Source organism: Rattus norvegicus, chromosome 4, assembly GCF_036323735.1.
Source record: "Rattus norvegicus strain BN/NHsdMcwi chromosome 4, GRCr8, whole genome shotgun sequence".
Lineage (NCBI taxonomy): Eukaryota > Metazoa > Chordata > Mammalia > Rodentia > Muridae > Rattus > Rattus norvegicus.
The window spans coordinates 127,102,951-127,125,504 of record NC_086022.1 but is presented as its reverse complement, the minus strand read 5'-3'; the positions used below and the strand labels follow the sequence as shown (position 1 = coordinate 127,125,504).

Sequence of the window (22,554 nt, the reverse complement as noted above, 5' to 3'; positions counted from 1 at the left end):
ACTTACAAAATGGCAGCTTACAGAATTGGAAAAGCTCTTCACCAACCCTACATCCAACAGAGGCTTGATATCTAAAATATATAAAATACATAAAAGCGTCAAGAAATTAAACACCAACAAACCAAATAACCCAATTTAAAAATGGGATACAGAGAATTCTCAACAAAGGAGTTTCTAATGGGTGAGAAGCAATTAAAGAAATGCTCGATGTCCTTAGTAAAAAGGGAGATGCAAACCAACACTACTCTGGTATTCCATCTCACGTCTACCAGAATGGCTGTGATTAAATACTCAAGCGATAGCACATGCTGGCAAGGATGTGGAGCAAGGAGAAGACTCCGCTATTGCTGGCAAGAATGCAAACTTGGACAACCACTTTGGAAGTCAATCTGGCTGTTTCTCATAAAACTGGAAGTAGCTCCACCTCAAGACCCAGGTAAGCCACTCCTGAGCGTATGTACAAAACATGCTCCACCGTACCAGAAGGACACCTGCTCAGCTATCTTCAAAACAGCGTTATTTGTAATTGTCAGAAACTGGAAACAATCCAGATGTCCCTCAACTGAAGAATGGATAAAGAATATGTGATACATTTACACAATGGAATAGTACACCTAATGACTCTTTGCCAAACTCCTTTGAACTAATCTACTAGTTCTAATAAATGTGTTGTTTTTATTTTTCATAGATCCCTTAAGAGTGTCTAGAAAATCATGTCATCTACAAACAGGTATAAGCTTACTTCTCCCTCCTTACTCGGGATATGTGTTTTTCCCTTAAGTTGTAAGGCATTGGCCACTAGACATTATGTTGCCCATAAAGTTTTCATGCATAGCATCCATTATGGGAACATGCATTCCCTGTATCCTCACAGCTGAGTGGTATCATGACATGGTGCCAAGTTTAAAGGATTCAAATGCCTTTCTCCATCAACTGAGATGACCATGGTGTATTTTCCTTCCCTCTGCCAATGTGATGATTCATATATTAACACACCTTTGCATTCTAGAAATTAACCCCACTCGGCCATAGTCTGTAGACATTTAATATGTTGCTGACCTCACTTAGCTAGTATTTTCCTAGGAATTTCTGAATTCAAGTCTTAAAGGAATATTGAACTATACTTTTATCTTGGGGCATCTTTCTCTGGCTTTGATGTCAAGGTAACGGCCTCATAGGGCATATCTAGACATACTGCTCCTTTTCAGTTTTGTTTGTCTTATAAAGTTTAGGAAGGACTTGTATAAGTTCTTCCTTCACAGTTTTGTGTCATCCACAAAGACAGCCTTTTGATCTAGTTTCTTTGGGGGGGGGGGTTGTAGTACTCATTCAATCTCCTATCTAGTAAAAAGATCTGTTCAGTTTTAGATTCTGTTCTTTATATTTCCCCACGATTTGGTAGGTCTTCTATTTCTAAGAATTTTTCCTTTTGATGTGGGTTATCTGGTTTATGGGTAGCCCTTTGTTTCCCCCATGGAATGACCAGCAGTGTCCTCGGTTTCTAACTAGTGTAATTTGAGTCTTCTCTTACTCCATGGAGCTAAATGCTTACCAGGCTTCTTGATCTTCTCAAATAATCACCTTCAGCTTTGACGATTTTTTTTCTGTTGTTCTTTTAGTTCTCTGTTTTCTCTTTGCTCTAATCTTTATTATTTCCTTCCTTCTGATAGCTTTGAGTCTGTTATTTTCCTAGTTCCTAAAGTTGGTAAATTAGATCATTGATTTGAGGTCTTCTTTATCTGTTAATAGCACACATTCACAGGCAGTATATCCATAGCAGCATACTAACCAGGACTGACCCTACTTAGCTTGCAAAATCCAGGCAAGATTGCACACCTTCAGAGTGATGTGGCCATCCATGTTCGTTAATTTCTAAGTGTTTTTTTTTCTTGTGGTTCTTCCTTTAGTCCTTGGTCATTTAAGAGTGTATAGTTTAATTGCCACATATTGTTTAATGTTTCTGCTGTTTCTTCCATAAGTAGTTTCTAATATTGTTCTGTCATAGTTAGAGAAAATACTTTGTGTTCTATCTATTTTCAAAACTCTATTAAAGAGTGATGCACATCCAAAACCCCACCTCTTGATAGCCTGAAGAAGGAGTCTGCAGTAAGCATGAACTGAATAAATATAAAGATCTTATTGCTGAAAAAAATGTTAACATTCAATTTGGAGCATAGCATACAGTCTGTCTTGTGAAAGGATCATGTGCATTTAAAGTAGTTAACCAATGAGGGGAGAGACTTCTCTCATTTTGCTGTCATGTGCCTCATAGATTTTTGCCTGCCTTTTTTCTGCCTTTCAGGCTTTAGTTGATTTCTCATAGTGAATGTTGGGATTTCTTTCTCATTTTCTTAATTCCTTCCACCACTGGGTCTGTTTCCTGGCTTTGTTCTACCTTCCAATACACTGATGAAGTCTTCCATCTGACCAAATCTTCTCCTGAAACTCTATAATGGATTTTTCATTTCAGCCATACTTAACTTTTAGATTTTTATCTTAATGTGCTCTGTTTACTGATTTCTATTTTTCTTGACTTCTTCCACATCTCTGAGCTCTTAAAGACATTTTAAGCATCTCTAGCTAGATGCTGAATTCTTAAGTCTTCTTCATGGTCAATTTTTAAATTTTTTGTGCGCATGTTTTGGTTTTTTTGTTTTGTTTGTTCATATATTTTTTGATTTATGGCTGAAAACTGGACTTTTGAGCCTAAAAAACCAGTGATGGTAGAAATCAGATTCTCTTCCTCCTTGAGGCCTGATAGCTTTTATTACTAAATTTGATGTAGTTTTAATTTACTATGGGTTCACTATATGCCTAGGACCAGCTGAGGACTAACCTTAAGGTCTCCTCTCATCCTTTATTACTCTGCACTTCCTGCAAGCATGCAAGCCACTTTCCAATGTTGCCCATGGATTTCGATACTGTAGGTTTTTTCTTTTTAGTATGTATCTCAATTTTATTATCATTATTAGTTTGTAGTTGATATTCAGTCTAATGAGTTTCAGTAAGACATTTTCACGTGTATGTAACACTGTAATTCACTCATTTTCTCCTCCACTTTATTTGTTCTATCCTACCTCCTTCTCCCATTAATTCCCTTTCTCATCCTGTGCTTGTTAGTTTTTGTCAACATGATACAAACTGGAGTGACCCAAGAAGACAGAACCTCAACTGAGGAGTTGCCTCCGTCAGATTGGCTTGTAGGCAAGTCTGTGGTGTATTGATTAGGGTGATCCATGGGGGAAGGCCCAGACCTCTTTGGGCAGTGCTGCCCTTTGAGATGGTGGTTCTGGGAGGTATAAGAAAACAGGCTGAACTGGGAAGGTTGGCACATTCCTTTACACTCAGACACTTGGGAGGCTGAGGCAGTCAGATCTCAGAGTTCAAGACCAGCCTGGTATACATAACAAGTTTCCAGATAGCCAGGGCTTCATTGACCTTGTAGAAGAGAAGGAGAAGAAGGAGGAGGAGGAGGAGGAGGAGGGAGAGGAAGAGAAGGAAAGGAAGGAGAAGAAGAAGGAGAAGGAAAAGAAGGAAAAGAGGAGGAGGAGAAGAAATGGAGGAGGAGGAGGAAGGAGAAGAAGGAGGAGGAGGAGAAAGAGTCGGAGGAGAAGAAAAGAAGGAGAAGAGGAGCAGAAGGAGAAGGAAAAGGGGGAGAAGGGAAAGGAGAGGAAAAGAAGGAGAAGGAGAAGAAGAAGGAATAAACTGTATGAAGTAAGCTAACAAGAGGCATCCCTCCATGGCTTCTGCTCAGGTTTTGCATTCAGGGTTTTGTTGTGAGTCCCTGCCCTAACTTACCTTGATAATTGACTTTAACCTATAAGATACAATAAATCCTTTCCTCCCCAAGTTGGTTTTGGTCTTTGTTTGATCACAGCAACAGAGAAGCAAAGTAGAATACATTCTAATGTTCATCAGAGTCACAAGGTCTTCCCTCTTAGCTCCTTTGTATTGTTTGCTCTTGAAAACATCCCCTTCTAATTATATATCATAAGTATAAACAATTAAATCTAAGATATCTGTATGAGAGAAAACACATGTGTCTTTTAGAGTATAATTTATTTCTCTTAACATCATTGTGTCTTATTTAATATACTTTCTATATATCTTTTGATTCCATTCATTTTAAAGATTAAATAAAATCCCACTGTGGATACCTATCACTTGTTTTGTCCATTCATGTAGTGATGGACAACTAGACTGATTCCATATCTTCGCTATTCTGAGTAATGTAGCAGTGTTCTTTTAGACATCATTCATGTGTAGAGATGTGTCATATGGCATTCTACTTTACATTTTAAATGTTCCTTATTCTTTATTGTTTTGTGTAGTTATACAATGAAATGTGATCATATCTACTCTTTCCCAGTTTCCTCTCAACTTCCCAGATATACTTTAGCATGTCCCCCTCCCAACATCATATTTCTATCTTTTTGCTTCCTGGCCTGTTTTTGAATAGTACACTAAGTCCAGTTAATGTTAGCCATAAGTACATGAGTATGGAGCCAGTCACTAGAATCTAGGAGGTCTACACATGTCCACATCATCAAAAAGAATGATTTTGCCTCCCGCAACATCTATCCACTGCCAGTAGCCCCTCAGTAATGGGTAGGACTTGGAAATCATCTACCCCATCTAGGTTGGGATTTTGTCCGCTTAATCTTGTCCAGATCATTTGCAGGCAATCCCTGCTGCTTGAGTACAATACCCATGTCAGGTCGAGGAGACAGAATCCTACAGTACTCCTCCCCCACATCTTCGAACTTGTATGTTTCCCATCTTCTGTTTCAGAGTGTTCCCCAAACCTAGGTTATGGGTGGGTGATAAGAGTACTTGGCCTCTGATTCTTAGCACTTTGGCCAGTTAGGCATCTCTACATTGACTTCTTCCCACTTTAACCAAGAAAAAGGAGAAGGAGAAGGAGAAAAAGGAGAAGGAGAAGCTTCTCTGGGCCATGATTAGAAGCAGCTAGATCTCTGAGTATAAATACAAATATTTAGTAGAGATTTTAACAAAATGAGTATTTGGCAAATTTCTACCATGGGGCTCTTGTCCATGTAACTAAGATTACAAAGTATGAAATTCCCCACTGTGGAGCTGGCCTCAAATCCAATCAGAAAGTAGTTAGCTACCCCATACCCCAGAACAGCGATGCCATTATAGACCATGCCACTATTGCATCAGTGGACATATCTGAATAGTCTGTCACTATTTTAGGACACAGAGTCTAGTGCTAATGCCTTTTCTCCACTAGCAATCTACATACCACTTTCCAAAACTATGAAAACTAGCCAGCAAGGAGGAAGATTCTTAGTGGATTTGAGATTAATTTCTCAATGTTTTACCATGCAGCTATGGTGGATAATCAAGGGCAATGGCAGTAGCCAGTATAATTTTGGAGACCTCCAGAGCCTCCTTGACTTGTAATTTATAAGGAGATAGCTCATGCTTTGTGTGCAACTTTCACTTAATGACCCATGTCTTCTAAGAGGGACACTATCCACCATGAAGGGTAATGCTACTTTAACTTTTTTTAATGCATTGCACTTGGAAATTAGCTAAATAACTAATGGGTATCGTAGGACGTTTTCCTAGATACTTACTTTTGGTCAAGCCACCAACTCCTCCTTTCTCATATATTCCTCTCCCTATCCCTGCTTAATCCTTTTAACCTCAGAAACTCCTCCTCTTATTTTATTTTATTGTCCACCCAATTATTACTTTAATTGGAATGTGAAACAAATGCATCCGTAGAGCTTTTCACAACTTCTCCTTGGCTCTGCCCTCCACCCCCAACTTGTACACTCCTCCCTGCTTAAGCCTTTCTAGCCTAGTACTCTGCTCTCAACTTTTATTTTACCCACACAACCCCCTCCCATTGCTTGCCTTTCTCTGAAAAGTATACTTTCTATTTCCCTGGCTTCCACTTATGCTTTAAGTTAAACACAGAACAAAAGATTTGAAGTTGGGCCTGCTTATGAAAGAGCGTGTGGTATGTGTGGTTTGTCTTTCTGGATCTGAGGGTTACTTCACTTGGCATAATCTTTTTACCAGTTTCATCCATTTGCCTGCAAACTTCATTGTTACGATTTTTTTATTCCTGAGTAATGCTCCTTTGTGCATGTGTACAACATTTTTCTTATTCATTTATCTACTGATGGATATTTAGGTTGATCCTGTTTTCTAGATATTGTGAGTAGAGCAGATATGAACATGGATGTGCAAGTGTCCCTTTGTAGTATAGAAAGTCTGTTGGGTACATGCCCTTGAGTGGTGTAGTTGGATCACATAGGAGTTCCATTTCTATTTTGTTAAGAATCCTCCAGATTGATTCCCAAAATGGCTCTACTGGTTTTCCATACAGCAAGCAGTGCTCAAGTTTGCCACATTCAACCTAGCATTTACCATGACGTGTATTCTTGATCTTGTCCATTCTGACTGGTGTGAGGTAGATTCTTAAAGTAATTTTAATTTTAATTTCCCTGATGGCCAAGGATATTGCCTTAGTTTTCTTTCCATTGCTGTTATTAAAAACACGGATCAAAACAAACTTCGGACAAACAGGGTCTACTTTTTGTTACACATGCAGGGTCACATTCCATTGAGGGAAACCGTGACAGTAACTCAAAACAGGAACCTGGAGATAGCAACTGAAGCAGAGACCATGGAGGAAAGTTTCTCCCGGCTTTCTCAGTTACTTTCTTATACACTCCAGGAAAATTTCCCCAGGGATGGTCCCACATACAGTGGATTGGATCCTTCCACATCCATCATCAACCAAGGAAATGCCCCTGCAGATCTGCCTACAGGCCAAACTGATGAAGAAATTTTCTCAACTGAGGTTCATTCTTCTCAGATGACTCTATCTTGCATCAACTTGACAAATAATTAACCAACATAGATGTTAAGCACTTAAAAAAATTGTTCCCTGGTTATATTTATTTCTTCTTTTGAAAGTTTTCCTTTTAGTTCTATAGTCCATTTTTAAATTATGGTATTTAACAGAGGTGAATGCCAGCAGCAAACCACTGAACTGAGAACAGGACCCCCGTTGAAGGAATCAGAGAAAGAACTGGAAGAACTTGAAGGGGCTCGAGACCCCATATGAACAACAATGCCAAGCAACCAGAGCTTCCAGGGACTAAGCCACTACCTAAGGACTATACATGGACTGACCCTGGACTCTGACCTCATAGGTAGCAATGAATATCCTAGTAAGAGCACCAGTGGAAGGGGAAGCCCTGGGTCCTGCTAAGACTGAACCCCCAGTGAACTAGACTGTTGGGGGGAGGGCGGCAATGGGGGGAGGATGGGGAGGGGAACAACCATAAAGAAGGGGAGGGGGAGGGGTTAGGGGGATGTTGGCCCAGAAACCGGGAAAGGGAATAACACTCGAAATGTGTATAAGAAATACTCAAGTTAAAAAATAAATAAATAAATAAATAAATAAATAAATAAATAAATAAACAAACAATTCAAAGGAAAAAAATTATGGTATTTGTTTTCTTAATGTTTAGTTGCTTTAGTTCTTTGTATAATCTGAACTCAAATCCCCTGTTAGATAAACTCTGGCAAAGGTGTTTCCTCATTCTGGGGCCGCCTCTTCACTCAATTGACAGTTTCCTTTGCAATCCAGAAGACTTCAAGTTTCACGAGACCCTGTTTGTCAGTTGCTGGTCTTGTTTTATGTGCTTTTCTATCAGAGCCTGATTTAGAAAGCATTTACCCATGCCTATAAGTTGAAATATACTCTCCCACGTTTTCCTTCTATGTTAGGGTCTTTAATCCATTTGGAGTTGGGTTCTGTACAGGGTGAGGCGTAAGATCTAGTTTCATTTTTCTGCATTTTGAAATCCAGAATTTCCAGTATCATTTGTTGAAGATGGTGTTTTTTCTCCAATGCAAATTTCTAGCATCAAAATGAGGTAACTGTAGTTGCATGGACTTATATCTGAGTAGTCAATTCTATTCCATTTATCTGTGTCTGGTTTTGCACTAGTGCCATGCTGTTTTTCTTATGATGGCTCTGTAGTACAATCTAAAATCAGGTTGGTAATATCGTCTACCTTCTTTTTGTTAAGGATTTCTTTGACTCTCCTTGGTCTTTGTGCTTTCATATAAAATTTTGGATTGTGTTTTCTATGTCTGTGAAGGATGGAATTGAAATTCTGATTGGGATTGCATTTAATCTATATAGATTGCTTTTGGTAGGATGCTTGTTTCACAGTACTCTATCTTCCAATCCATGAAATACCTTTCATCTTCCTTGGTTTCTTTTTTTGATGTCTCAAAAATCTCAATTTAGAGGTATTTGATTTTCTTCATTTCCTAGTTATATTTATTCCCATATGCATGTGTATGAGTGTGTGTGTGTGTGTGTGTGTGTGTGTGTGTGTGTGTGTGTGTGTTATAAATGGGATTGTTTCCCTAATTTTTTTTCTCAGTTGAAGGCATACAATTTTTGCAACCTACTTTTAATAAATGTCCAACTGCTCCTCTTGCCCACCACCCACCAGAGGTAGTGAAAGAGACAAGTTATTAAAATATAGGGGAAGTAGACATGTTTAGCATTGCATTGTAAAAGTCAACTTGTGGTAACTCTGCCATAAGAGAGAAACACCAAAGAACTGCTAATGAGGTTCCTGTAGTGGCGGCTTTCCATTTCAGTAAGGTTTCTTCAGAATTGAACTACAGCTTCTAGTTCATGTATGTCTGTATGCCTACAGGACTAGACTGAAGCTGCTGGTTCAGGTGTGGTATCTGTCTGCCTAGAGAACTGGTTTGCAGCTGCTGAGTCATATTTGGTGTTTGCTACAGGACTGAACTGCTGCCCCAAAAGAACTATTGCTAAACAGATTTCAATCACTGTATAAAAAAGAAGTACAGAGAGTGGTTACAGTTGTCTTTTCCTTATTTCCGTGGAAATCCTTTGAAGGTTTTCTCCATTTATTACTATGTTGGTTATAGTTTTGTCATAAATAGCTTTTGTTATATTGAGGTATATTCCCTTTTCTCCTAGACTATGACTTTTATCATGGAAGAACGTTTGATTTTGTCAAAGACTTTTTCTCTGTCTATTGAGATGACTGTAACATTTATTGATTTATAAGTTTTGTACCATCAAGTTGATAAAGTAAATTTGAACATGGTGAATGAGCTATGTAATGTGATTGTTAAGTGTTTTATTAAGAACTTTTGTGGGACTGGAGAGATGGCTCAGTGGTTAAGAGCACCCGACTGCTCTTCCAGAGGTCCTGAGTTCAATTCCCAGCAACCACATGGTGGCTCACAACCATCTGTAAAGAGATCTGATGCCCTCTTCCGGTGTATCTGAAAACAGCTACAGTGTACTTATATATAATAAATGAATAAATAAATCTTTTTTAAAAAAGAATTTTTGTACCTTTTTTCATCAGAATGATTATTCTGTAATTTTCCCTATTTTGTAATATCTTAGGGTAATATTGGCTCCAGAAAAGAAAAATATGAAAGGTTTCCCTGGTTTTTTTTATTTTACAGATTAATTTGGTGTTCATTATTCTTCAAAGGACTGGTAGAATTCTTCGATGACTCTATTTGGTCTTGGGCATATTTTTAGTCATGAGATTTTTGCTACTGCCTCAATCTCATTGCTGGTTGTAGATCTGTTTAAATTATTTCATCTTGATTTAATTTTGGTATATCATGTATATTTAAAAAAGTTCAACCATTTCTTTTAAATTTTTCAGTTTAATGGCGTATATATACATTTTTAAGGTACATAGTCATGATTTTTTTAAAATGTCATGGTGTCTGTTGTAATATCTCCCTTTCATCTCTAATTTTATTGATCTGGGCCTTCTCTTTCTTACTTTCAGTTGATTGACTAAACATTTGGTAATCTTGTTTGTGTTTTCAAAGACAGGCACATTATTTCATTACTTGTTTGCATTGTTTTGTTGGTTTGTTTCTGTTTCATTAATTTCTGTGCTAATTTTGCTTATTTCTTCTCATCCACTGTTTTTAGGTTGTGTTTGGTCTTGTTTATCTAAGGCTCTAAGCCTTAGGCTTTATCATTGTTTTATTTATCTGTGACCTTTAAAGTTTTTTGATGTAGGCCTTTAGTCAAATAAACTTTCCTCTTAGGATTGCCTTCATTAGGTCCCACAGAGTTTGTGGTAAGTTGTGTTTCCATTGTCATTTAACTCTGTGAGGTTTGTAATTTCCTACCTGATTTCTTCTGTGATCCACACACTGTTCAGTAAAGTGTAGTTTAATCTATGTGAGTTTGTATACTTTTTACAGTTTCTATTATTATTGCTATCTACCTTTATTTTAGTGGTCAGACAGAATACAGTATTTTACTTTTATTCTCCTATATTTGTTAAGACTCACTTTGTATCCTAATGTGCCATTAATTTTGGAGAAAATTTGGTGATCAGCTGAAAATGGAATGTAGTCATAGTGTTTGGGTAGAATGTTCCGTAGATGTGTGAAGTCAATTCAGTTTATTGTGTCTTTTAGCTCCAGTGTTTTTCTGATTCTTTTCAGAGTAGACTATGTAATCACCCACTGTCACTGCACTGGGATTATTCTGTAGGTTTCTATATAGTAGTATTCATTTGGTCAAACTGAATGTGCCTATACTTAGTATGTACGTTTAGAGTTGTAAGTCCTCTTGATGAATTATTACATTGACAACTACGAAGTGACTGTCTTACCTACTTCTTTATGATGTTGTTTCTTCACAGCAATAGAAAAGTACCTAATACAGTGGTCTTTTTATTTCTCCTATTTTGGGTTTAGAGTATACTTTTCAGGTTATCAAAATGCCTGGGCCTACTTGTTTCTTAGTTTTATTATTTAGAATCAATTTCTTCTGTCCTTTTACTCTAAGATGGTGTCTACTTTTGGTCATGAGGAGTGTTTCTTGAATATATGATAGATCCTATTTTCTAATCCTATCTTGAAGGCATGATGAATCCTGTTTTTATTTGAGTAATTAAAACCACCAACATTCAGAATTATTCTTGAGAGATATTCACTGATTCCTGTGGTTTCATTGATTTAGTAGCATTTTCTTAAACATCTTTGAGTAGTTGTGCTATCATTGTTATTTACGCCTAGGCACCTAATATCCAGTTCTTTATCCACTGAATGAGGAATACACAAAGAGAGAAAAGAATGTTGGCCACTGATTTTTAAAAGGTGTTGTAAATGACTTCTGCTGGAGGAGAAAAAAATACAATGCTGGGGGTAGGGACAACTCAACACGAATTAATTTCTCATGGTTCTGAACTCTAGGAAGTCCAAAATCAAGGGCTGATTTAATGCTCAGTTAAGCATGTTCCTGTTTTGCATGTGGTTTCCTTCTCAATATGCCTTCATATGTCAGGAATTAGAAATATAGGCAAGCTCTTAATGTCCCTTCCTTCAAGGGCACTGCTCCCATGGTGATGTCTTACCTTTATAACCTCATCCAAACCTAATTTTTTTCCAAGGATGAATCTTAACACCATCACATTGGGGATTAATCCATCAACAAACACTTTTTGAAAATGTTGTGATATACTGTAGTACACGAATCCCAGCTGCAGCACAAGACATTAGGAACATATGGATTTACTTTGACAAACGTTACACTAACAAAATACAGAGCAAGTAGTTATTCAAAATGCATGGAGTCAAATAAAATTGGAATCTTATTTAATCAATTAAATTAATCAATTAAATAAGTAATCAAGCAATTTGGTGCTGCTGGGAGTCAAACCAGGGGCTCCTTAGAATGCTAAGTGAGCCACCTACCGCTGAGCTGCAGCCCTAGCCTTCTCCCCTTTTTCTCCCCTTAAAGCATCTATGATCTAGCATGTACTCACTTTTAATATATAACTTATTCATTCCTATATTTCTTCTTTGAAATGAGTAAACTAAGGTAGGTAATCTGGGGTCACACAGGAAAAGGCGAAGCAAAATTTGACTTTAGATTCTCTCTCTTTTTTTTTTTTTTTTTGTTCTTTTTTTCGGAGCTGGGGACCGAACCCAGGGCCTTGCACTTCCTAGGCAAGCGCTCAACCCCTTGACTTTAGATTCTTAACCCAAGTGTTAATATATCCCATTTTTGTGTGGTTTTTCACAAAGTAGAGTTCACAAGAGTTAGCGTTGTTTTTCTACTTTCGGAACCTCAATCTGAATGAAAGACTTCATGTCAACCCTTAGGTGAGGGTCTGATTGGACTAGCACTAGTCACATGCCAACAGGCCAAAGGTCAGAATGCTGTGACTGGATACTGTTATTTTCCAAAACAGAAAATATATTTTGAAAATCAAATCTCTTAAATGAAAGCTTTACACAATCCCATGTAAGATTAATGCCATAGTTTAAAGTATACATGGAAGGTGATACAGTCCAGTCAAAAGATAATAAGCAAAAGGAACAAATTGCTTTCTTAGTCAATCCAGCCTGTTGGTCAGCCCCACTTGATTGGCATACAGCGTGCAGAGCAGAAAGAAAGCCAAGGCATGCCCACTGAGCCACAGTGTTTGTTCGTATCCTGTGCTATGCCCCATTTGAGATTAAATGGTCTACTCATAAATGTAGCAGTTGTCGTAAGTAGTTCCCAATGCCCTCCCAGCCTGCAGGTAGCTCTAATTTTCTATATTTAGTCATAAATTTTGGATACAGATTCCTAGATAGCCAAATATGGGGATAAAAGAGAAGCATTTTATTCTGACTCAGTCTAAGTGCCTCTTTTTAAATTGGTGCTTGGTCTTGCAGTGCTTGTAGGACCATAGACATTTTAGTTTCCCATAGGCATCACAGAGAGTGCACAGATTCTGAATCAGAATCTCATATGAAGAAAATGTAAACAACAACGAACCCCGTCAAGTCATTGTTCAATGAATATAATCTACATAAAGGAAACTAAAGTAAAAGTCCAATCTGTAGCTTTTACTGGCCCAATGTATCTTTAAAGCAGCAAATTGCACTGTTACCAGCTCATTCATTAAGAGTAGATACAGAGTTTTCTAGCCTTTTGCAATCCACGTCTTTTGATAAACTTACACGCATTACCCCAACTCTCAGAATTTTTGAAATTTTCTATCTCTGTGATCGAAAAGCCAACTTCTCTACTTTCTCCATTAATAGTCAATAAAGCAGCCAATCTTCACATACAGCGCCTTGGCAAGAGTCATTAAATTTTGCTTGTCCCAAGTATACAATTTTAAATGTTTTTTTATTTCACCAATTAAATCAAAACATTAACTATGCATTTATAACTCCCTATAAAGGAGGGGAAGTGTGCCTCCATGAGACTCCTACGAATGGTCCTCATTTACTACAGACCTTCCTTTTCTCTCGACATTTGTTGAACATTAACTAACTTCTCCATGATGGTTTCTGAACCCGAGTCCTTCACGCATAGGCAACACACAGTAAGGTTTCATAAAAATGGTCATGAAATTCCTGGGGTCATTATTTGTGGACTATAATACAAGGTCAGTGAATGTTAGATTCTGATGATCCATGTTGCTACGAACGGGCTGCTCACTGCGCAGCTCCGAGGGCTGCAAACCCAACTGCAGTGTGAAAGCTGGCTCCAGTGGTGCATAAGCAGTAATACATATGTGGACAGACGAATGAATGGCGATGTGGGGAGAAGATAGATGCGAAGCAATATTATTTTACATTCTTAATGAATTATGAAAATTGCCCAAGACCAGGATGACTGAATTACCCAGCTTCACTTTCTGCTCCTGCTGCATGGTATCACCAGAAGAGCAGGAAGTCCAAGCCAGCCAAGTATGCAGTATCAGGCCATCGGGATCCTATCCAAGTGATTTCCCAGGCCAGCTTTTGAAAAGGAATAGCATTTCTGACCCACAACGAATGGGAGTGAAGAACTAGAAACATCCAGAAGGGGCCATGTGAGGTCTTCTGAAACTTCCAGGCTCCGGAGGAAAGGGTTTGTACCATTTTAAATGTTGGCTGTTTTTATAGGGATCGCCCCAGAGCAGTTGCTGGACTGTTCTGAGTGTGCACAGATGAGGGGAGCTCTCTGTGTTTGGACCAGCAGCAAATGTCTGCCCTGCAGCCTGTGGGATGGAAGTGTTTCATAACTGAGGGATGCTTCAGTTCGTGCTAGAGATGTGTGACCACAGAACAACTGGAGAGGAGAGGATAGTCAGAGCAAAGGGAGACTGGAGGACATTCAATTCACCACAAGCTCCTGGACCATGTGTCTTATGGCATGAAACACTCCAAGAAGAATGTGACATTAAAGGAAATAGAGGGATCTGTGACCAAATAATATTAGTGTGGGGAATTCTAATTGGGCTTTCTACTCAGAGAAGTTCAAATACTTCCAAGTAGTGGGAGGTTTATCTCCCAGACACGTAAAATGGTACTGCTAACTTCTCTCCCTTTCCATTGATTTCTATTTAACCCCAACACTGCCAAAGCTGGACTTTCATAGCAGGAAATGTGTAAGCATTTGGTTCAATCCAAAGGCATTCTTTGCCTACCTACTATATGCTGGGTAAAAGGGTGCAGGGTAGGATTAGAATAAAAAAGATGTACACTCTCTACTGAAAGGCAGATAGAGTGGCCAGGGAGCTGAACAGAAAGGGAAATGCCTGCAGAGGGGTAAGCGTGCAATCACCCAGTGACATGCACAGTCCTTTGAGAATGATGGACAACCAGAGAAAACAAGACACAGATTGCCAATTTATTCTCACAGGAAATTTACAAAGAACCTGATGACACAAAGAAATGTTGAATTTAGAACAGAATCCAATTTGCTGAGGGAAAGGCACCCACAGCCTCTCCAGGGAGAGGCTCGTCTGTAGCTTTTCAAAGTTGTGTTTTCACCTGCTACACTGCTGTTTTCTGTTTGCTTTCACCTCAGACATTGAATCCATGATTAATTAATTGATGTGGGAAATTTTTCATGATTAGTTGGACCTAATTTATTTGCTGAACTCAATGTATCTGGGAGCGAATGTGGTGACAGAGCCTTTCAAAAGGCTGTCCTCAATCTCAGTTCCTAACCATGCAGACCCTTCATCCTGCAGGAGGAAGAAGCACTTCCAAGTCTGAAGAGCAAAATCTGCCTAAATGTGGACTTGGACAAATGAAAGTTCATTTATGCACATTTAGTATTTTGATATTTTTAAAAAATGGCGCATGGCTTCACTCTTGAATTTGGCAGGCCTTTCAGTACCAGCCATAATCCCCCTCCTGTTCAGTAACCTTAAGTCCAATTAGAGAGCTGCTGGCTAGCAGCAATGTCTGAGGGCCACTATTACCCCTTTGGAGTTACCATTCTATGCAAGTCATAGGTATCAGAGATGAGAGGAGGCTCTGGGTCAGATACAGCTCTATTTTTTGGAGTTCTATGTGTGAAGCCAGTGGTGTCTTTATCAATAAGAACTTAACTTCAGTCTTTGGAGGCAAACTAAGGACAACAAAAATAGCCTATAATGTTTGGTGGTGGTTTCTTCAGTTGGAATTTTTAAAATAAATCTACAAATTCTAGGTTGAAAATAGAAATCAAAATGTAGCTCTTGTAGGTCTCCAGGTTTTTACTGATTTAGGTCATTTCTTGAGTTAGTTGTCTGTTGTATTCAATAATGGGTCCCCAATCATTTAAGAGGTCTGCATATAATCTGAGTCAGTCTTCTGTTCATCTGAACAGAACAATAGAACACAGTTCTTTCCCTGTAAACTAAATGTCCTACTAAATGTCACTTCAAGAAATCACAGTGAACCAAAAAAATCAAACCATCACTTTAAACAAAATGATGACAAGTCCTCAAATATCTCTTCTAGATGAGGTGGGGGATTTGGATCTACTTAAGCTCTTGTTAGTGCTTTAAGTGAGATGGTAGTTTTAATTGGCCATTTTAGAACAAAGACAATGCCTTATCCAAAGCCACGTGACCAATATAAGCCACAGAGGGGATGGAAACAGTCTTCACAGAAACCCAGGGAAAGCAGTAGATTTTGATCTCCATGTTTTTACTGCAATACTGCTCACAAAGTAAAAAAAAAAAGTCTCAACTACACTTAGTTCTTCTGTCACAGAATAGCGAAAAATTCTACTAATATCTACACACCTCCATTATCCATGAGGTAATGAATTAGACATTACATTGAGAAATAGCAAGAACAGAGATGGAGGTGCCAAGGCCATTAATCTCATCACATAATGAAAGCAATATCAGTAGTATCTTCTGCTCTTCATGTAGGGGCTCAGTCATTCATTCAGCAAACACTCTTTGAATGCTACTGCCTGTACAGACTTTTCTTAGTGTTTTCTTCGTTTCTAGAAGCTGCATATAAGGATCCTGTTAAATGGTGTAGTATGTATAAATTGTTTGAACCACTCCAAATTTCCCCAATGCTCTGTCTCACTACTGTAAGGTTAACAATACAGTATCTGCATGTATGTGTTTACATGTGTGTGTATACATGGGGTCTTCACACATGTGGATACACTGGGTATGTACATTTTATGCATGTACATATGTGTATGTGAATAAAAAGTATGTAGAGGCCAGAGGTCTTAAATTTATTTTCCACACAGTATCTCTAACTAAGCCTGAGTTTGTCAGTTTGACCTGGCTGAGTGGCCAGATGTTTCTAGGGACTGATCTCTTTCCGTGCTGCCCCAAAACAGAATCACAGTTGAGAATTGCCACACCTAGTTTTTCAAGTGGGTCCAAAAAGTCTGGACTCCTTCTCTCAAGCTCACAAGTCAAGTACTTTCCAAAGTGAGCCATCTCCCCATCCCTACGACTTCAGATATAGTTTGAATACCCTCCTGGTAGACTTCGTGGCGGTATGTATTTCTCCTGTAAACCCTCATTGCCTAAGGTCTCGTGCAGATGAATGACACTTGGCGAACACTCTGTCATGTGTTGGTTCCAGACATAAATACAGTGTTAAGATATCCCTCCCATGATGAAACAGCCACAAAGATACACAGAGTCACAGATTTGGAAACAGAGTCAACTATATTCTTGCTTGAAAACTATGGCCTCTGCTTTAGCAGCCTATATGGTTTGGTTTGGTTTGGTTTGGTTTCCTGCAAAATGGGAATATTCACACCAGTCTCATAGAAGGGTGGAGATACAGAATTAACTATACGGATGTATTCTCTAGAAAGGAAAGCCACTTAACAAGGAGTGTTCATGCTATATTGGGTAGGCAGGGCTCCTTTTCTCACTATTTGTACAAATGTATGTGCATGAAGAAAATTTGCAGACAACCAGGGGACATGGATACAGCACACTGCCTTCCCCACTGCTCATCCTCATCCTTCATCCCTATGTTTAGTGCTCCACCACCAGCCTTGTGGTAGACCAGGGTTAGTGAATGTCTTCTCTCAGCTCCAAATTATAAGAATTGCAGGTTTTGTGAGTCACTCGGTGTCCACCATAGCTTGTATGCTCTGCCTCTGTAGATCTGGAATAGGCACAGAGGACGCATGCACACTGTGGTCAGTAATATTGAAGAGAAGGACACTGTAGCTACAATCCAAGTACTTTTTGCATATTATAAAATATATTTTTGGTTCCCCGTGTCCCTGTCTGAACTACTTAAAAATAGTCAAACTGTTTTGATCTCACAGTAAAAAACAATCGGTCAGCTAGAGTTCAACTGAATTGGTTGGAACTTGCTAACCCTAAGTGAGAAGGGAGAGCCTACCCCTTTCCCTCCAGTAGCATCCGTTTCTATATCTATTTGCCAATCTGGCCATATAATCCCACTCTCCCTCTCTGTAATTTCCCCACTTTTGATCCTCTCAAATTATGGTTTGAGGGTGGGAGTAGGGATGCTAGGCAATCTGCCAAGAACAATGCTGGTTAGCAGTAATGAGAGGGAAGGACAGGAGGATTAGGAGCCTAAGGTCAGCCTGGATTACATTGTGATACAAAATAAAAGATTAATGGATCAGTTTATTCCTAACTTTATCTGAAACATCTCTGAATATTAATCCCTTGGTATTCAAGGTTTCAGGGCAGCAACAGAGAACAAACTCTTATGAATATCACATTTCTTACACAAAATGCTATAGCGTCTGCATATGCCATATGCACATATTTTTCTATACATCTCCTCATCAGTACATTACTTACAATAGTGAGTGCAATACAAATTTTATACAAAGGTATTGCAGAGGGAATAATGGCAAATGCCTTAACATGTTGACAACAGGTACAACTATTTCTTGGGACTCTTTTTGATCTGCAGTCAGTTGGATATGAAGATGAGGAAACCAGGCTTATGGAGGGCTGATTACCATACAAGTTTATCCTACCCTACCCCAACCCAGTGCTGTGCTCTCACTGCTGCTACACGAACTATTACTATTATTATACCCAACTATTCTTTCTGCTGTTTTGTTAACATCATATGTAAGAGTTGGGGGAGGCAGAGAACAACTTAGTGTAGTTGGTTCTCTACCCTGCTTTTACGTCAGATGTGAGGATTGAACTCAGGTCTCCAGGCTTGCACAGCAAGCTGCTTTACCACTAAGCCATTCACTAGCCTCCTCTTATTTAATCTGTCATACCCCTGAGTATGTTAGCTACAGGACAGTTCCCGTGTGTGGATGGAGTCGCTGTTTCTATTAGTAAGTGCATTAATGTTCCAAACTTGTGAAACAGTGAGCGGGACTTCTCAGATAAAAATTCAGATCTCCATATTTAAAGAGACTTTAGCCATCATAAAATTTTTCTTATTTATTTAATGTTGGGGAAAAAATAGGGACTGTTCTCAAGGTGTCTAGCTCATAGGCGGCAGAGAAATCTAGTCACCTCAAACTAAGAGACCTTTCTACTTGGATTGTTTTGGCACACTCTGTATTCCCTTTCAGCAGTGGACATCAGTATTCAACCCTGCTGTTCTTCCTCGTCTAGACCAGTCAGTCTTAACTGACAGCCATTGTCGACACTCCAGCTATAACCCATTACTGACTTGTCACTGGGAATATAAAACCCATTTTGCCACGTGTGAGCATAAAACATTTAATATGATTTGGAAGCTATTGCTTAGTGATGGGTACCTAGTACACAGCAGCGGGCAGAGGACAGGCAGTGCTCAGTGGTAACATCACAGCAGCCCTACGAGCTTGACTGTTACCAGTGCAGAAACTGAAGTTAATAGACGTCATATACTTTAGCCAAGGCCACACAGCCAGACGGTATAGACTGAAGATTTGAGTCTAGGCCTTAAAAAAAAAAATGTGTCCATACATACATGCATGTGTACTTACATGTACGTGTATATATGTGCTTGTGTTTCACCTCAGCTTTCTCAGTTTCAATACAGTTCTAAAACCATCTTGATCAGGTTCTGTTTTTCTTTCATTTATCCTGATTCTGGAAAGGCGTCTTTCTTTTTCCTTTCCAAATTCAGCAGTGAGATCAGATGTTCCAGGTTCCCTGGCTTTGAAACGCAAAGCACGTCTCTATCTTTGCCATCTCACCTCTGTTGTAACTTGCAGGTCAGAAGAGATCTTTCCCTGAAAGTCATATTTGGCAAAATATAGACTGCCTTTTGTTCATGCTGTGTTGGGGCTATGCTTACTGTACCCCCTGTCTTATGCACACCCCCTCCCACTCCTGGCTTCACACAGCTTCCTGACCATCTTTGTCCTGGGACAAAAATGAACCAATTCAGCCCTGCCCAGACTAGCATCTTCCATAAAGCTAGAGCTGGGCCGGAATCAAACACTCTAGCATTTTCTAGCAGTTTGCCAGCGAGAAAAATCCAACAGATCTATGGCAGTTTCAGTGACGAGTAGATGCCACCCATAGATAATGAGGCCTGATATATTCTAGAACCTCAATTCTGATCAATCAAAAGAGGAAAAAGAAAAAGAAAAACTGAGGAGTGGTTCACTAGGCATAACTTTGTTAGTGGCTTGCCCCAGTCTGGAGGACAAAGGTCAAGGAAGAACACCACAGGCTGTCCCTTTCTGAACATGCAAAGGATCCATGGGATAGACCATTCCTCAACCAGTATTCCCAGCTGTGGATGACCCAGCTTTGTTCCTACACTACAAACTGGAATTCTAACTCACACCTTCAGTATTAGAGTGGCCCACGGGGCCTGCTTCCAAGCCATGGATCCCACTTTATAACACCAACCCTTCTCTAAGCTTCTACTTGATACAGAAGTTATATATCAGTCATACCGAATGATCATCTGGAAACAGCAAATTTCATTTATCTACCTACTAAAGAAGTTGGAAAAAAATAACATTGGTGTTTGAATACTGGGAACAAAGAATCAAACTTCTCTACAGGAAGCCGTACCCTCAGCTTGTTTCTGCACCAGATTCTAATGAAATTCTGATGCTCATGTCCCCTTAGAAAGATGAACAGGTCACAGATCCCAGACATGTTGGCTGGGATTGCTTGCCCTGCTGGCATACAACATGAGTCGCCAAAAAGTGGTTATCCTATCTGCAGACTCAGGCGTCATCGGTAAACAGTTTATTCTGTACTTTGTTAATACTCAGAGGTACTTAATGTAAACTCTGAATTATTCAAGTGCTGTGCAGCACTTGGAAACACAGCTGCACCTCCTGGCGTTTTGTTGAAATCCCTCTGTTTGGTCTCCATCAAAATCGTGTAGCGGTCATGTGCTGGGAAGCAGAGGTAAATAGCTGTTGATTTCATCCTTTCTCTACATCTGTGTTTGTAAGCACAGGGCTGCTTGGTGCCGTATGCAAATGCCATTTGAGGTTCTTTGGTTGAGTCGTGAGCTAAAGAAGTGCAGTGTCCACACACACTGCAAGCGAAATCAAATCAGCACACGTGTCCAAACTAAACAATGAAAGCAGTTTCTAGCATGTATAGACAATACTGCAATTCTTAAGAAAGAATGATTCAGAGGCCCAGGAAAAGATGGCTGACTTGGTGGGTGAATTGCTTGCTGTACACATGTGAGGACTTAAGTTCAAGCATCCAGAACCCACTTAAAGCTGGCCGCTTCTGTAATACCAGCACTCTCACAGGAGAATCCCTGGAAGCTGCTAGTTTAGTTAGCTAGCTTGGCAAACTCAACAGCGAATGAAAAGCCCCTGTCTCATACCAGGAGGAAGGCAAGGACTCACACCCACTGTTGCGCTTCACTGACCTCACACAGTGGCGTGCATGCCTCCTCCCACATCCATTTCCTCCTCCTCCTCCTCCTCCTCTTCCTCCTCCTCCTCCTCCTTCTCTCTCTCTCTCTCTCTCTCTCTCTCTCTCTCTCTCTCTCACACACACACACACTCACACACACACACACAGAGTGAAGGTTAAAAAGAGAGTGTGCACTCATCTCGTGCATACTCAGTGATGGCAAAGACTTTAGTGTCAGCCACAGACACCGATTAGTGTTTAACTAGACATGGACATGCCCAATGCACATACACACCCACAATACAACTTTGAAAGCAAAGGCTTGAATGACAATTTGTACGTCACTTATATGCCTATGCGTCTCCGTGCAACTTCCTAGCTTTATTTTTCTTACACTTTAACACTTACAATTTTCCTCATTCTCCTTCCTAAGAGTTTTGTTCTTATAAGTACTACACATATGTATCTTCCACTGGCCCCTACCATTGTGCCTGTGGTATGTGGTTGACATTTAGCAAACATTTATTCAATGAAAATCTCATCCACAATCTACTTCTCAGTTTCTTTTCCAATCTCATCCTATGAATTATTTGATTTTTGTCCCTTTCTGCTCTGTGTGCCTCTTACTTACCTCAATTGTAAGATTAAGTGTTATTGTTACCATGGGCAAGATATACAGTTTGCAGGATACAATTCTAATACTGAAGCATCGTGAGGCCAGACTCATTCTGGAGGTGATCTGACTGATTCCAGTGAACAGCACTCTGAAGCTAGGAACATTCACTCTCATGATATTGCAGATGACAGAAGTAGAACGGAAAAGGAAAATCATTGGTTCAAGGTTCACCCAGAACAGTGCTTCCTAATACCCATATAATAATAATACGTTGTGGTGACCCCAGCCACAGTTGCTACTTCAGAACTGTAATTTTGATAATGTTATGAATTATAATGAAGATATCTGATGTGAGGGATGTCTGATATGCAACTCCTGTGAAAGTGTCATTCAACCTCCCGAAAGGGGTCATAAACTTTATAGGTTGAGAGACACTGAACTAGATGGTATGTGGGGGATATAGCTCAGTCCTGCCCACTTCACCTCAGCTCTCAGATCTGGAGTCTGTTCAACAATTAAGCCATTATTTCAAGATTCCATACAACAGGGTAAGGCTTTGACACCTCCTTCAAGACACCTCTGACCTCTATGTGGTATAGAAAAATACCAAAAGAAAAAAGGCTGGACTAGTGTAACAAAAATATCACAAACCAGGTAACTCATAAATGCCAGAAAGCTATCATTTACAGCTGTGGACACTGAGAAATCAGAATCAAAGGGTCAGCAGATTTGGTGTGTGAAAACACTAGTCCCTCACAAGCAGTCCTTACACTAGTCCTTTCTCTGTGTCCTTGCATAGCAGAAGGATTAGAGGATCCTGGC

The 22,554-nt window shown here is 39.5% G+C and overlaps 1 long non-coding RNA gene across 3 annotated transcripts in view; it reads right to left on the bottom strand.

Moving 5' to 3' along the window:
- The window catches only part of LOC102555978 (uncharacterized), a 230,490-nt gene that overhangs the window by 121,704 nt on the left and 86,232 nt on the right, over positions 1-22,554 (bottom strand). For all 3 annotated transcript variants that reach the window (XR_005503755.2, XR_005503757.2, XR_005503749.2), the window contains exon 2: positions 7-71. This is a non-coding gene — a long non-coding RNA (uncharacterized LOC102555978). The remainder of the gene's footprint in view (positions 1-6; positions 72-22,554) is intronic.